The sequence below is a fragment of the Heterocephalus glaber genome, unplaced genomic scaffold (genome assembly GCF_053883595.1).
Source record: "Heterocephalus glaber isolate CG9 unplaced genomic scaffold, H.glaber_assembly_v1.0 deba00001724, whole genome shotgun sequence".
In the NCBI taxonomy this organism is placed as follows: Eukaryota; Metazoa; Chordata; class Mammalia; order Rodentia; family Bathyergidae; genus Heterocephalus; species Heterocephalus glaber.
Genome location: NW_028258435.1, coordinates 6,137,209 through 6,149,996, shown reverse-complemented (window position 1 = coordinate 6,149,996; position 12,788 = coordinate 6,137,209). Strand labels below are relative to the sequence as shown.

General features: G+C 49.0%; 1 long non-coding RNA gene across 1 annotated transcript; it reads left to right on the top strand.

The window, feature by feature from the left end:
- The first annotated feature begins 2,348 nt into the window (after positions 1-2,348).
- LOC147821645 (uncharacterized) lies at positions 2,349-12,185 on the top strand. Its single transcript, XR_015446725.1, has 3 exons — positions 2,349-2,546; positions 5,687-5,905; positions 6,421-12,185. It is a non-coding gene; the product is annotated as an uncharacterized LOC147821645 (long non-coding RNA).
- Positions 12,186-12,788: the final 603 nt, after the last annotated feature.

Genomic DNA, 12,788 nt, shown 5'->3' with positions numbered 1-12,788 from the left:
CCAGCACCACCATAGATAAACAGATAGATAGAAGATAGATAGATAGATGATAGATAGATAAAAGGAGAGACGTTAATGTAGTATAAAAAGCTCCAGGAAGGGACAAGATGCTGAAGAGATGGCAAAAGGAGTGAGAGCTAAACATGAGGCCTTTGATTTGGCCAGGGGAGTCACTGTTGAATTTTTCGAAGGCAGCTGTGGCGCCATTCAGGAGCCATAGGAGAGGGCAGAGTGTGAGGGTGCCCAGCTGGCTGGACCCCAAGCTTCCCCCTTAGAATTCTCAGAAATTGTCCGTCTGTGCATTAAATATTAAGAGACTTTCAGTTTTAAAAAATGTTACTCCAGTTTTTGTTTTTCCTACTTGCTATGCTGGCCTAGAAAAACTAAAAAACAAAACATTACTGCTTCAAAGCCTGCTAGGGCCATTTAGAATGTGAAGCTATCCTTTCCAGTTTTCAGAAGGCCGGTGATTTCCTGCCATCTGCAGGGCTTCAGCAGGTGCCTGGGGCCTCCCTGGGTGCTGCCCACCCACAGGGCTTGTGATTGGGAGCAGGCAGGTGGAGCAGTCACTGGGCAGGTGCGGCCCAGTGACACAGCTGTGCTCAGCAACTGCCTTCTAAAATACATGGCCCGGAGTCGTCTTGTGGATGCTGTCATGGATGGCCAGGAAGGCAGGCACCCCAAAACCATTACAGAAGAGAACCATCATCAGTACCCAAGGAAAGTAGAAAGCAAGAGCCACATGTGCAGAGCGACTTCGGGCAGGGCAGGGCAGGGGAGGGCAGGGCAGGGCAGGTCTCTGTCCGGGTCATGACAGCATCACCTACCCAAGTGCAGCTGTAGGTGGGAGTTAGCTGTGTGTCCTGAGGCCCTCGCCAGGCACCCTCCTCTTGCCCCCAGGGAGGAGGCTGGTGGGCACCTTGGCATGGCTGGAGCTTCCCTCCTCATGGTCCACTCCTTTCCGGGGCCTCTGCATTTTAGAAGTGAATTCTAACAAATGAAGGGGAAAAATTCAATTATGGGAGCTGATGGAGAAGATTTTGGCAGAAAGCGGAGCTTGAATTCACAAAAGCAGTCCAAATAGGCCACCTTCTGCCACCCCAGTTCTGTCCTACATACCCCGAGCAGCTGTGGACAGATCTCTGTCCCTGCTGTCAGGATAGTGCAGAATTGGGTGTGAGAAGAATACAGTTTTGGCTGTTGCTGGCATCAGAGTGTCAAACTGTGACTGTCCCTTCCACTCTGCATTTGAAAAAGAGGAAGGCAGGGCTTGCTGGGCTGGGCTGGGCAGTGGGGGCCTGAGGGTCCCCAGGGGCTGGGGTTGGGGTGCTGGAGACCCAGAGGGCCTTGCTGTAAGAGTGTGATGTGTCTCTGTGCTGTCCCGTACGATGGCCTTTTCCTGGTTCCTTTCCGCAGCTACAGAAAGGGACAAACATGACTTTGGAAATCTCATCCACAGGGTGATGGGGAGGCTCAGGGGCTGCTGGGCACGGGCATGCCTTGGAAATGCACCCTATGTGCTCACAGATCCCCCACCCCGCAGTGCAGGCTTAGGGACACTAGAAGACATTTTATTCCACCTCCTCACCCTCAGTACAGAGGAGCTGGAAGTGGGGAGATAATACAGCTGGCAGGGCCAGGAAGAGGGTTTGCGGTGAATGCTGGAAATACAGAGGGGATGTTTTGTGACCCTGGGAAGACAGCATCTCAAGCCTCTCAGGCTGTGCACATGTTCAGCTGTGAAGGGCTCTCAGAGCCAGAATGCTGTGGCTCCCTGTGTGTCTGACTTCCCTTAGAGAAGAGAAACCACTTCAGCACCTACTGAGGTACCCAGCTTGCAACTCCCAGCTCAGGTGCAGGCTCTTCCCGCTCAGTTAAAACCCTCCTTGCAGGCACAGCATGTGGCCTTCAGTCAGAGGCCAGCCTGACCTGCCTCTGAGTACTGCAAAATGTGCTCCCTCCCACGCTTTTTAATTTCAGAACCCTAGGCGATCCGTGTGGGGGTGACAAATGGCAGTGGCTCTCCTGATGTTGGTATTCTGAGGTCAGAATGTGGTTGCAGCCAGAAGCCCAGGGATGAAGTATAGCATTAAAAATAATAAAGATTAAAAATATGTACCCTCCCAAGTCAGCAGAGCAGAGCTAACAACCCCACATAAAGAAGCTCTGAGAGAGATGATCTGGGTCTGGGAGGCAGAAGCCGAGCAGCCAGTGATAATAAATCTTCCTGTATCCACCGCCAAGCGAGGGCCGGGAGGGGTGTGGGAAGTGGAGATGAAGGGTTCCGGGTGCTGGAGGTGGGAGTGGGGAGTGAATCTGTTCGTGTGTGTGTGTGTGTGTGTGAGAGAGAGAGAGAGAGAGAGAGACTATAGAGGGAGAAGGAGGGGCAGCCAGGTAGCTACAGACTTACCTGACCGGAAAGGAAAGTGAGGAACGCCCTCATTTCTCTTACATAACCTGAAATGGCAGTTGGACTTCCCTGATTCCAGCCTGTGCGTTTATCTTTGGAAATCACTTTTTGCCATATATCAAGATTCCACAACACGGTGTGTGTTTTTTTCCCTTCATGTCTATGATTCCTAGCGAATCTCTCTCTACTCCCTCTCTGCACCGGCACCCCTGGCCCATTCCCTTGCACCTTCTGGTTCCCTTCCACACCCTTAGTTCATGGATCATATTCAGAAGGCTCTCTTCTCTTCTACTCCTGCTATAAATAGTAATTTTTCAGATGACGACTTGCTTATTTAGGGGTAAAAATCAAATCTACTTTCCAAGCCACACACAAGTATCAACCACCTGTTTGTCATGTGTGAGTCTGTGTGCTAAGTGCTGTGTGTGTGTGTGTGTGTGTGTGTGTGTGTGTGTGTATGGGAGGCTGGAGCAGATGGATCCAACTTTGTTAGGGGGACTTCTCTTCAGGGAGCTTGAGCACGTCCCTGTGCTCACGGGGCTTGGAATCAGTAGGGTCCCCTGACCTGCAAGAGAAGACACCATGCATTGATATTCGACAAAGCCAGGGGGCTCAGGACGCTCCCACAGCTCCCAAAGCCAGGCAAGGGCATTGCTCTCCAGGGGCCTGTGGCTGGATTTCCACTCACCGTGTGTTTGTTGAGTGGACTTCAGCAAGCGGTTTGGCATAGCTCTGTTTCCTCATCTATAAATCCTGAACAATAAAAATACCTTAGTAATGAGGTTGTTGTAAAGATAGTAAGCAGGCTATGTGAGGTAGGGCACACACCAGGATTCCATCCATGCTGCTCTGAAAGGAGGCTTAGGATTCTGTCTGGTGTGATTCCTTACAATTCTATGATTAATGTATTATTTTAAATCTATCTACCTGTGCGGCCCAACCATTTGTGCCTAATTTAAACTTCCCTGCAGGCACATGGAGGTCTCTACTGGGTAGAGCACAGCTCCCTATGTTGTGGGGTCTTTTTATGGATGCTTTTTGATGAGGATGATGAAAGTACTATAGAGTATTCAAGCTGGAAGTGGGGTGAGAGCTCATCAATCAGAACCTTTCTTTTTACAGAAGAACAAGGGGCCTGAGAGGTTTCATGATTTGTCCTGTTCAAATTTGAGTTCTTCTTGATGGCTGGCACAGATCTGGGTTTGGGGGTGGTTGCTAGTGCAAGACTGCTGAGGGAACGGACAAATGGGTGGGTGGTGGGGAGATGGATGGATGCATGAGAGGATGGGTGAATGAGGGAATGAGTGGTGGTTGAGTGGATGGGACAGCTGGGCCAGTGGATGGATGAAAGGATGAACGGCTGGATGCGTGGATGGATGGGTGAGTGGGTAGGTAAATGGGTAGGGGTGGATAGATGAATGAAGAGGCATGGGTAAGAGGATGGGTGGAAGATGGCTGGGTGCATAGTGAATAGGCAGATCAGTGGGTGAATGTTTTAACTTTAATTTTTTTATTGTGCAATAATATAAGATGTCACTCTAGGGTGTAATTCGCCCTTGGGCTTTCAAGGAGGAAATCCAGGTAGTTATCCATAGGGAAAGACACTCAGGTTCAGACAGTTCCTTGAATAAAAGCAGGTAACTGAGAGAGGGCCACACAGCAGGAGCTGGGGCCCTGGGGAGGGCGGTAAGGAAGATACCGAGAGCAGCTGTCTCCCTCACACGCATGTGAAGGGACTCCATGCCGCACTGTTCTAGATGTTGTCTCAGTTGATCCTCCCCAGTGCCCTACAGGCAATTTTTCATCTCTTTTTTTAAAAGAAATAAAAAGCAGAGACAGAAAATAAGGTTTGGAGAGGTTGTACATTGTTATAAGAGCACACAGCAGTTGGTTTCCAAGCTGGGATTTAGACCTAGGGCTCCAAATCTCCAAGTGGCTGCAGCTTAGTGAGTAGCACCCCACTCTGGGGACAGGCAGGGCCCATGTGGCCCTCCCAGCACATGCTGTGTTCTGGCGAGGGCCAGAGGGCTGGCTTTCTGGGGGAGGCAGATGGTATTGGTGCAGCAGGTGCCTTTGGGGTTGTAGCTTTGAGATGGAGTCTGTCCCTGCATGGGGGGTTCCAGGGTGAAGCCTCTGAAGTCGGCTACTGCACTGCCTCAGGCCCTTCTTCTAAGAAGAAAGCTGGCCCTGTCAGTCTGGGAGCTGTGCTCACTCACTCAGTCCAAATGGCCCCAGGCTGCCATCATTATCCTCCATGCACCCTGCCCTTGGTCCACGGATCAGGTAGGAGCGGAGCCAGGCTGAACGGGGGCAGCAGGCTAGACCCACCCTGCTCCTCCAAGGACAAAGAACAGCTGGCTCTCTGGGTCTGCGAGGCCCCTGTCTGCAGCCAGTGCCCACGAAATCCACGCCCACCCAGCCCCAGGCTTGGAGGCTCAGCACCTGCAATTTGCACAGGAGGGGTTCAGCTATTTCAGACAGTCGGGGAGCTCCCATGTGGGGGGAAATTCACACTCCTGTCACCCCCACACACACACACACCGCCCTCAGAATCCAGGGCAGTGCAGGGTGAATGCTCGACTAAGGTGACACTGGATTAAAAATAGACAAATGGCACTAATTTCTTTTAAAGGCTGGGCAGAGAACTGGAGAAACCGAAGAATAAACGAAACTCCCCACATGTGGCCCTTCCTGGGAAGGCAGAACAATTGCTGATAGGGGCATGCAGTCCCCAGATCCTGTTGAAATGTGCATTCTGACCCTCAGTAGTTTGGGGTGGTGCCTGGAGTCTGTGTTCCTAACAAGCTTCCAGAAAACGCTGTTGCTTGTCCTTTAAGGCATGCTGGGTCACAAGGAGGTCCCTGTCTCCAGGGCACATCCTCTCTGCACAGCTGCAGGCAGCAGTTCCGGGGGCTCCCTCCATTCTCTGCACAGGGCAGCTGCTCTCTCCTGGAGGGGACACTTCCAGGACAGTGGCACTGGTCACTGGCAGTAAAAGCTCATGCTCTCCCAGCAGCCCCATGACACAGGACTGGGGGACGAGCTCTGCAGACCACACAGCAGGAGCTGGTCCTGTCCACTGAGCACTCCCGGAGCTTGCTGGTGGGAGAGGTCACCACAGCAGCCCTCAGATGCGGCCCCTGTACTGGGCAAACTGTCCCGGGCTTGGAAGCAGGGTCCACTTCCCTTCAATGACCTCACAAGACAGACTCTGCCAGCCTATGGCTCCAGCCCAGACAGACTCAGTATTTCTAATTATTTTTCCAATAATTTCAGGGAGATGCCATCACTAGCCAGCTTGATAACAGCTGCCATCATGAGCGACTGCGTGCTGCCCAGAGAGTCCCACGGGCACTGGGCTTCATCACGACAGGAAATGTTCTGCCATGTTTTATTTCCTCTCTGAAATATATCTGTTCTGGGATCCTGATAGGGAAGAGAAGGGGGATGTATTAGCTCCCGGAGAAACACCGTGTCTCCAGAAACACAAACTGGGTGAGTCTGGGGTCTCTGACCTCTAAGTCCTGCTCCTCCTGGAGACTCTGGGTTGGCATAGGGGACATCAGCTATGCAGAGGGGCAGATTCACAGACCAGTGGTCAGCAGGTTGGCTCACTGCACAGTAGCCTGTGGCTTTGGCAGCACACACAGTATCATCTTTCTGTGTGTGTGTGTGTGTGCATGTGTGTGTGTGTGTGTGTGTGTGGTTCTGAGGACTGAACTTAGGACTTTCAAACAGAGCTACATCCTCAGCCCTTTTTATTTTCACTAAGTTGTTCATGCTAGGCTCAAATGTATGACCCTCTTGCCTCAGCCTCCCAGAATGCTGGGATTACAAGCATGCACCACTGCAACTGGCTTATAGTATCATCTTAAGCCTGTCCCAGCAGCCACTCAGCAGTAGATATGGCTATTTTGATTTCCCATGAGAACTTGATGAAACCAGAGTCTGAAAGATTTTCTGGCATGCTGAGCTGGGACTTGAACAAGCTACCCTGCCTTAATTCCCAGCCTCCCTTCCCCGGCTGTGCACACCCAGTCCCTCTGGACCTGAGGAGGCTCTCCACACGGTGGCCCATGCAAGGACATCCCTGCAAGATGACAGCCCAGACCAGAAACTCCCTGCCACCAGGAGCAGGGGTGGTGTTTGATTTCTGGCTTTTTGGTTTCCAATTTTGGACTTGCTTGGAAGGAGTCCCTGCTAAGGACATCTGACCGTCCATGTTGTGACTCACCTTTATGTTTTAAGTGGACCTTGGTCTATGCCTCTCAAAATATAGATGGCCACTCACACTTCCAAGTGGATTTGGTCCTAGAAATGACATTGGCAGGAGACAGCAGAAGCAAAGAGGGCCCTGAGCTGGGCACCTTGCTCCAGCCGCACTCCTCTCCGATGGCCTCGACTCGCTGCATGCAGCCAGTGGCTGCAGCTGTGGGTGACATCATGTCTGATCAGAAAATGAGGAGCGACTAATGTGGTGACATCACTGCAGAAGCTTCCGGTCCTGCGACTCTCTAAGCATTGTGATGACCTGAGAGGCTTCATGGTACCTCTCGGGGCATGCTGGGTCCTCATGTCCACATGTAGAATGGAGGGATGCTATTTGTTAGGCTGTGATTAGCAGGGGACAGAGCCAGGGGAGGACAACGTGACTCTACGTGACAGGGACCAGAGTGTCCAGGCCCCACATCCAGCTCCTGCTTCGCTGTCAACAGGGCACCCCCTCCCCGGGGTTAGGAGGGCAATGGGCTCAGCTGCTCAGCTGGACACTGCCTCTCCTAGCCTGTCTCCCAGGGAATATGGTCAAGCAGATCAAAGGGAGAGCCACTGATACAGATTCCAAGCCAGCCTTGTCTCCCTTCCCTCTCACTCTTTGCTGTGGGACTATGGGTGTGATGGCTGGAACCCCAGAGCCATCTTGGTGCTACAAGAGGAAGGGCATGGCACTCAGCATGAGACGTCTGTGCCAGTGCCTGAGAGCATGTGGGTGAGACCATTTCTACCCTGCTGTGGACTCCTCATTATGCAAAAGTCAAATGCCCAAGTAAACAGGCTGGCAGGGCTGCAGCACCACCAGTAGGAGGTGTGGCCACCCCAAGCTGGCCAGGCTCACGGAAATAGCGGTGCTCAGCACTGTGCCTGGGGTCCCTCTGGGGTCAAGAAGGAAGGAGGTGAATTTTTAAATTTTTGGTACAGAGGATTGAACCCAGGATCTTCTCCCTGAGCTACATCCCCAGTCCTTTCTAAAATTTATATCGTGAAACAGGATCTCACAAAGTCCCTCAGTTGCCCTGGAACTCATGGCCCTCCTGCCTGCCTCAACCTCCCTCAGTGCTGGGATTACAGACACGTGCCCCCACTCCTGGCTTTCATGAGTGTTTTCTTAGACTGGCACTGAGTGAGATTTGGGAATGTGGTTTCTGTGCCCTGGGGAGGTGGCTCCACCTGGGTGCTCTCGATGAGCTGGTGGCAGGCACTCAACATCAGAGCTTTGAGGTCACTGGAAGTAATTCAGTACAGCACCTTCATTTTACAGACGAGGAAACAGCAGGGGAAGGTGGGGACTGGACTCAGGCAGCTCATGAGTGTGTGTGTGTGGGGCTCCGCACTGCACCTCTCCCCTCTGCAGGCTCTGTCCCTGCTGTGCCAGGTTGGGGACAGTCCTGTGAGAGGACTCAGGCCCCACACCACACTCCTATCTGCTCTGAATCCTCCTGGGCTCTGTCTCTGGAGAAAACCAGATTCTGTTGTTAGCTGGAATCATTGTTTTTACACAAATAAGGCTAGATGTTCAGGACAAAATCCAGATACAAGCTGGGCATGGCAGTGCACACCTGTACTTCTAGCACTCTGGAGGCCAAGGCAGGACTATCAAAGCCAGCCCAGGCTACATAGTATGTTCAAGGCCAGCCTGAGCTATATAGTGAGATCCCAACTCAACAAAACAAAACAAAACAAAATCTAAACCTAGTTGCAATGAAGTGACCACGGGTTCGAAGGGGCTGATGATGGAGAAGGAAGCTGCTTTAAAATAGATGCAAAAATTACAAAGTGTGGATGATCAGACCCAGAATGGAGGCTTTTTCCCTCCTCAGCCACATCCTCTCCATCCTTGGGGGAAGGAGCCTGGATGAACACTCTCCTGCGATGATGTGGATAGGATGCCTGTGACCACATTTAGGAATTCATTGGCTGGGATGATGCCTGTGTCCTGATACTGCTGTTGTTTAAGAAGTAGGGACAGTGGAGGGAGAGGAGCCCCGGCAGAGCTGGGCATGGCCTATTTAGATGGTGGTGAGGATGATGCCACAGAAGAGGGAGAGACACTGGGGCAGCAATGGGGGCAAAGCAACCAGGCCAGCAGAGCTGAGCATGGTTCTTGACCGAATGCCAGCCAGGCTGGGGCTCAGGTGCACTCTGACCTAGTTTGGGGGAGACCTAGATTGAGGAGGACCTAGCAGGGGAGTTGACACAGGGGTTGGGCTGTGCACCAAGCAGAGCCAAGATACCAGTGGAGAGTGAGGGTGGGGGTGGGGGACAATCACAGGAAGGAAGGAGGCGCCATGTGGCTCCCAACAGCCTGGCTGAGATGGATGGCAGCAGGAAGCTAGGTATGTCAGACTGTGGAACCCCAGAAAGCAGAAACCTCTGTTATTTACTCTGTGCCAAAGCAGGTTTTGTGATCTCAGTGACCAACAGGAGAAATTATAATGTAATATGTTGCAAATATGCTCAATAACATCTTATTTTTTCTTCCTAAAATTCACAAAGCAATTTCTATCATGTATTTCATGTTGTGGTTCCAACAACTTCCTCAGGGTGACATTTCTGTCTTCCTGAGAAGTTGGTGACCATGGAAGCTGAGTCAGTGTTTCCAAACTGCTGGCAAGAGACCAAACTTCACTTCCACCTCTCTGTCCTTGATGTGGTGCTGAGGGGTTGGGGATATGGAAATGTCTTAGTTACTTTTCTCACTGCTGAGACAAAATACCAGACACCTAAAGTTAAAGAAGGAAAGGATTATTTAGCTCACAGTTTGTAGAGATTTCAGTCCATAATCAGCTGGCTTCAAGGCAAGATGGCATGGCAGTGGGGCATTGCAGAGCAGAAACAGTTCATGGCAGGCAGAAGGCAGCAAAGCGAAGAAGTAACAAGTAGCAAGCGAGCAACAGAAGCCCTCTTTCTGTCCCTTATACTCTATCCAGGCTAATGCCCTTAGGGTGGGTAGCACTCACACCCCGGGTGGGCCTTCCCATTATCCACTCCCAGAACCATGCTAAACCAATCAGAGGACTAATTTAGTAATCACATACTTAGTCCCAGCATCACACACCCTAGATCTGGACACCTCTGAAAAGCCCCACCTATGACCACTTGAGGCTTTTGGGGAACAGCTAGACCAAGCCATAACAGAGAACCAGCAGCAGGTACACCAGCATAGGGAGAGGATTGCAAAGAGCAAAGTGAACTTGGGGGTCTTGAGTGTTCCTTGGTAAGAACCTGCATTGAATCCTTAATTCCTAGAAAATAGCTCCTCATGACCACTGTGTTGGTGATCAGAGTAGAATTATGATTGGCACCTTGTGGAGGTAGCTTATATACATCATTTACATTCCAAAGCCTGATTTAATAAAGCACACCTGGGACTGGGGATTTAGCTCAGTGTTGCCACACCTGCCTCACAAGCCCAAGGTCCTTAGTTCAATCCTTGGTACCAAAAAAAAAAAAATTAACAAAGCACATCTGTATTTTTAACAACCTCAGTTTGCTTTCATTTAACAAAGAACATGTCCAGTGAATTAATATTTATCTCACCTGGCTAGTGGAAAATTCACTGAAATCTATAAAATCACCCGGCTTGGTTCCACAAAGATGTGAGTTCAACTTCTCCCTTTATCTTTCTATCTATATATAAAGCCTTAACCTCTTCAAACCAGATTTTTCACAACTTCTGTATAAAGATAATAACCTCTCATACTTATGAGGATGTCTTCATGTATATAAATCATCCAACAAAATGTCTGGTGCAGTCCAGGTCATGAGAAAACGGTAGATAAAAATAATAGTATTAGTGAAGTAATAGTGCACTTAACAATACCAGATATGAAGAAAAATAATTTTAGCACAGCAGACAATTATTACTGGAAGGACAATAACCCATGTCTCTAAAATAAAAACAGAAAAATCATAAAATGTAAGAGAAAGACTCAAGTGACTTTTGGAAATAATACATGAGATGATCTTTCAACCATGGCCAAAGTTTCATCAGAACAGAGCCTTGGTCTTATTTATTCCTATGTCCAACTTTTCAAAAGCACACAATAATGTTTCATTGAATAAATGAGCAGAGTAATCCAGTAGTTATGACCAATGGGTTGACTTGAGATAGGAAACTTTGTAAGGTGAGACTGTCATTAGATAAGAGCTGAGCAGGTAACAGTGCTCACATATTGCCAATCTTCTTACAGGTCGAATGCCCCACATCCTTAAAGCACAATAGTTAATTTGGATGCATGTGTGAACATACTGATGATTTGTCTCACTAGCTACTCTTCAAAATTTAAGGTGTCATATGCACACACATATTCTTCTATCTATATACCCATCTATACTTCCAAATACCCCTTCATATTTCCAAATACTCATCCATTTACACTTCCATCCCCCGTCCATCCATCTACCTACTCATTTATCTACCCATAGATACATCTACCCACTCATCCATCTACCTTACCATTTATCTACCCATTCAGCCATCCACCCACATCTATCTATCCATCCATCCATCCATTATCCATCCATCCATCTACCTACTCATCCATTTGCCCTTCATCCATTTACCCTGCACCCATTTACCCATCCATCCACCAACTCACCCTTCCATTTATCCACTATCCAGTCATCTATCCACCTATCTACCATTCATCCATCCACCCACATCTCTCCATCTATCCATCCATCTTTCTGCCCATTTGTCTGTCCATCCATCTGTCCATCCATCCATCCATCTACCCTGAATTCATATAACCTGCATCCATCTACCCATCCATCTATCTACTCACCCGTCCACTTATCTCCCCATCCATCCATCTATCCATCCACCCATCTACTTTTCATCCATCCACCTCTATCTACCTATCCTTCCATCTACCTACTTATCCATCTATCCATTCATCCATCCACCCCATCTATCTATTCATTAATCCATCATCCAGCCATCCATTCACCTATTTATCCATCTACCCTGAGTCCATTTACCATGCATCCATCTACCCATCCATCCATCTATCCACCCTTCATATATCCACCCACCCATCCACCTACCTACCCAATTCATCCATTCATTCCAATCTCTCTACCTATCTATCCATCCACTCACCCATATATCCTGCATCCATCTACCTACCCATCTATCTAACCATCCACCTATCAACCCACTCATCCATCCACCCTCATCTATCCACCCATCCATCTATTTACCCACTTCTCCATCCACCCATCAGATGTTCACTGGACACCTGGGTTTGTCACACTATGCATTCAATCCTGGAAGGTACATCAGTGGTTCTGGCCCTCTACATTTCCTGTATAATCCTGTAGGCAAAGGACCATCACGATACATATAGATTTCTGTTTCCACTTTCCTGTAAAGAGTAGTTCTAATAATCTACCCTAACAGTGGCAACCACCTTTCGAATTCCATGCATTTCTGAGGCTACAGTTTTACCTATGTTAAATTAATTTATATAATTGTTTTTCAATATTCCAAGGCTGAAGGATGTTTATGATGCTCTTCTCATTATTAAAAGACTTTTACCAATTCCTAATTGCTTCCTGATTGCTCTATCCATCACTCTTAGATCATTTCCTTGAAGGCACCTCAAGTTATAAAGCTTGAATTTTGTCATGTAGGTTAATAATCTTTCTTCATTTCATTTTGGCACATTCAAGAAAATTTTTTTAACCATCATGGATCAAAACTGCTCATCCTAATGCAGAATAAATGGCAGAAGTGGAGGACATGGAGTTGCAGGATGCAGTCAATTAATGATATAATTGAGAGTGTGGAGAAAAGTGTGCGTGTTCTTGAATGGCACACATTTCAGCACAATTTGTGTTTAAAATGTTCTGTGGCGCTGTGATCAGAGCAGAGCCCCATGTATGCCTCCAGGGGCAGTTGCTCCTATAATGGAGCCCAGGGGCTGCTGAAGGACTGACACCAGCCTTCCTCTGTCTACTCCTTGCTGCAAGGATCTGTTGAGACCAAAGGAAGTAGAAGAGCAGAGTCCTCCTAACACAGGAAGCTCCACATCTAGGGTTACCGGGGAGAGTGATTTGGGATGGACGATCTCAGGGTCAAGGCCATGGTGGGTGAAGT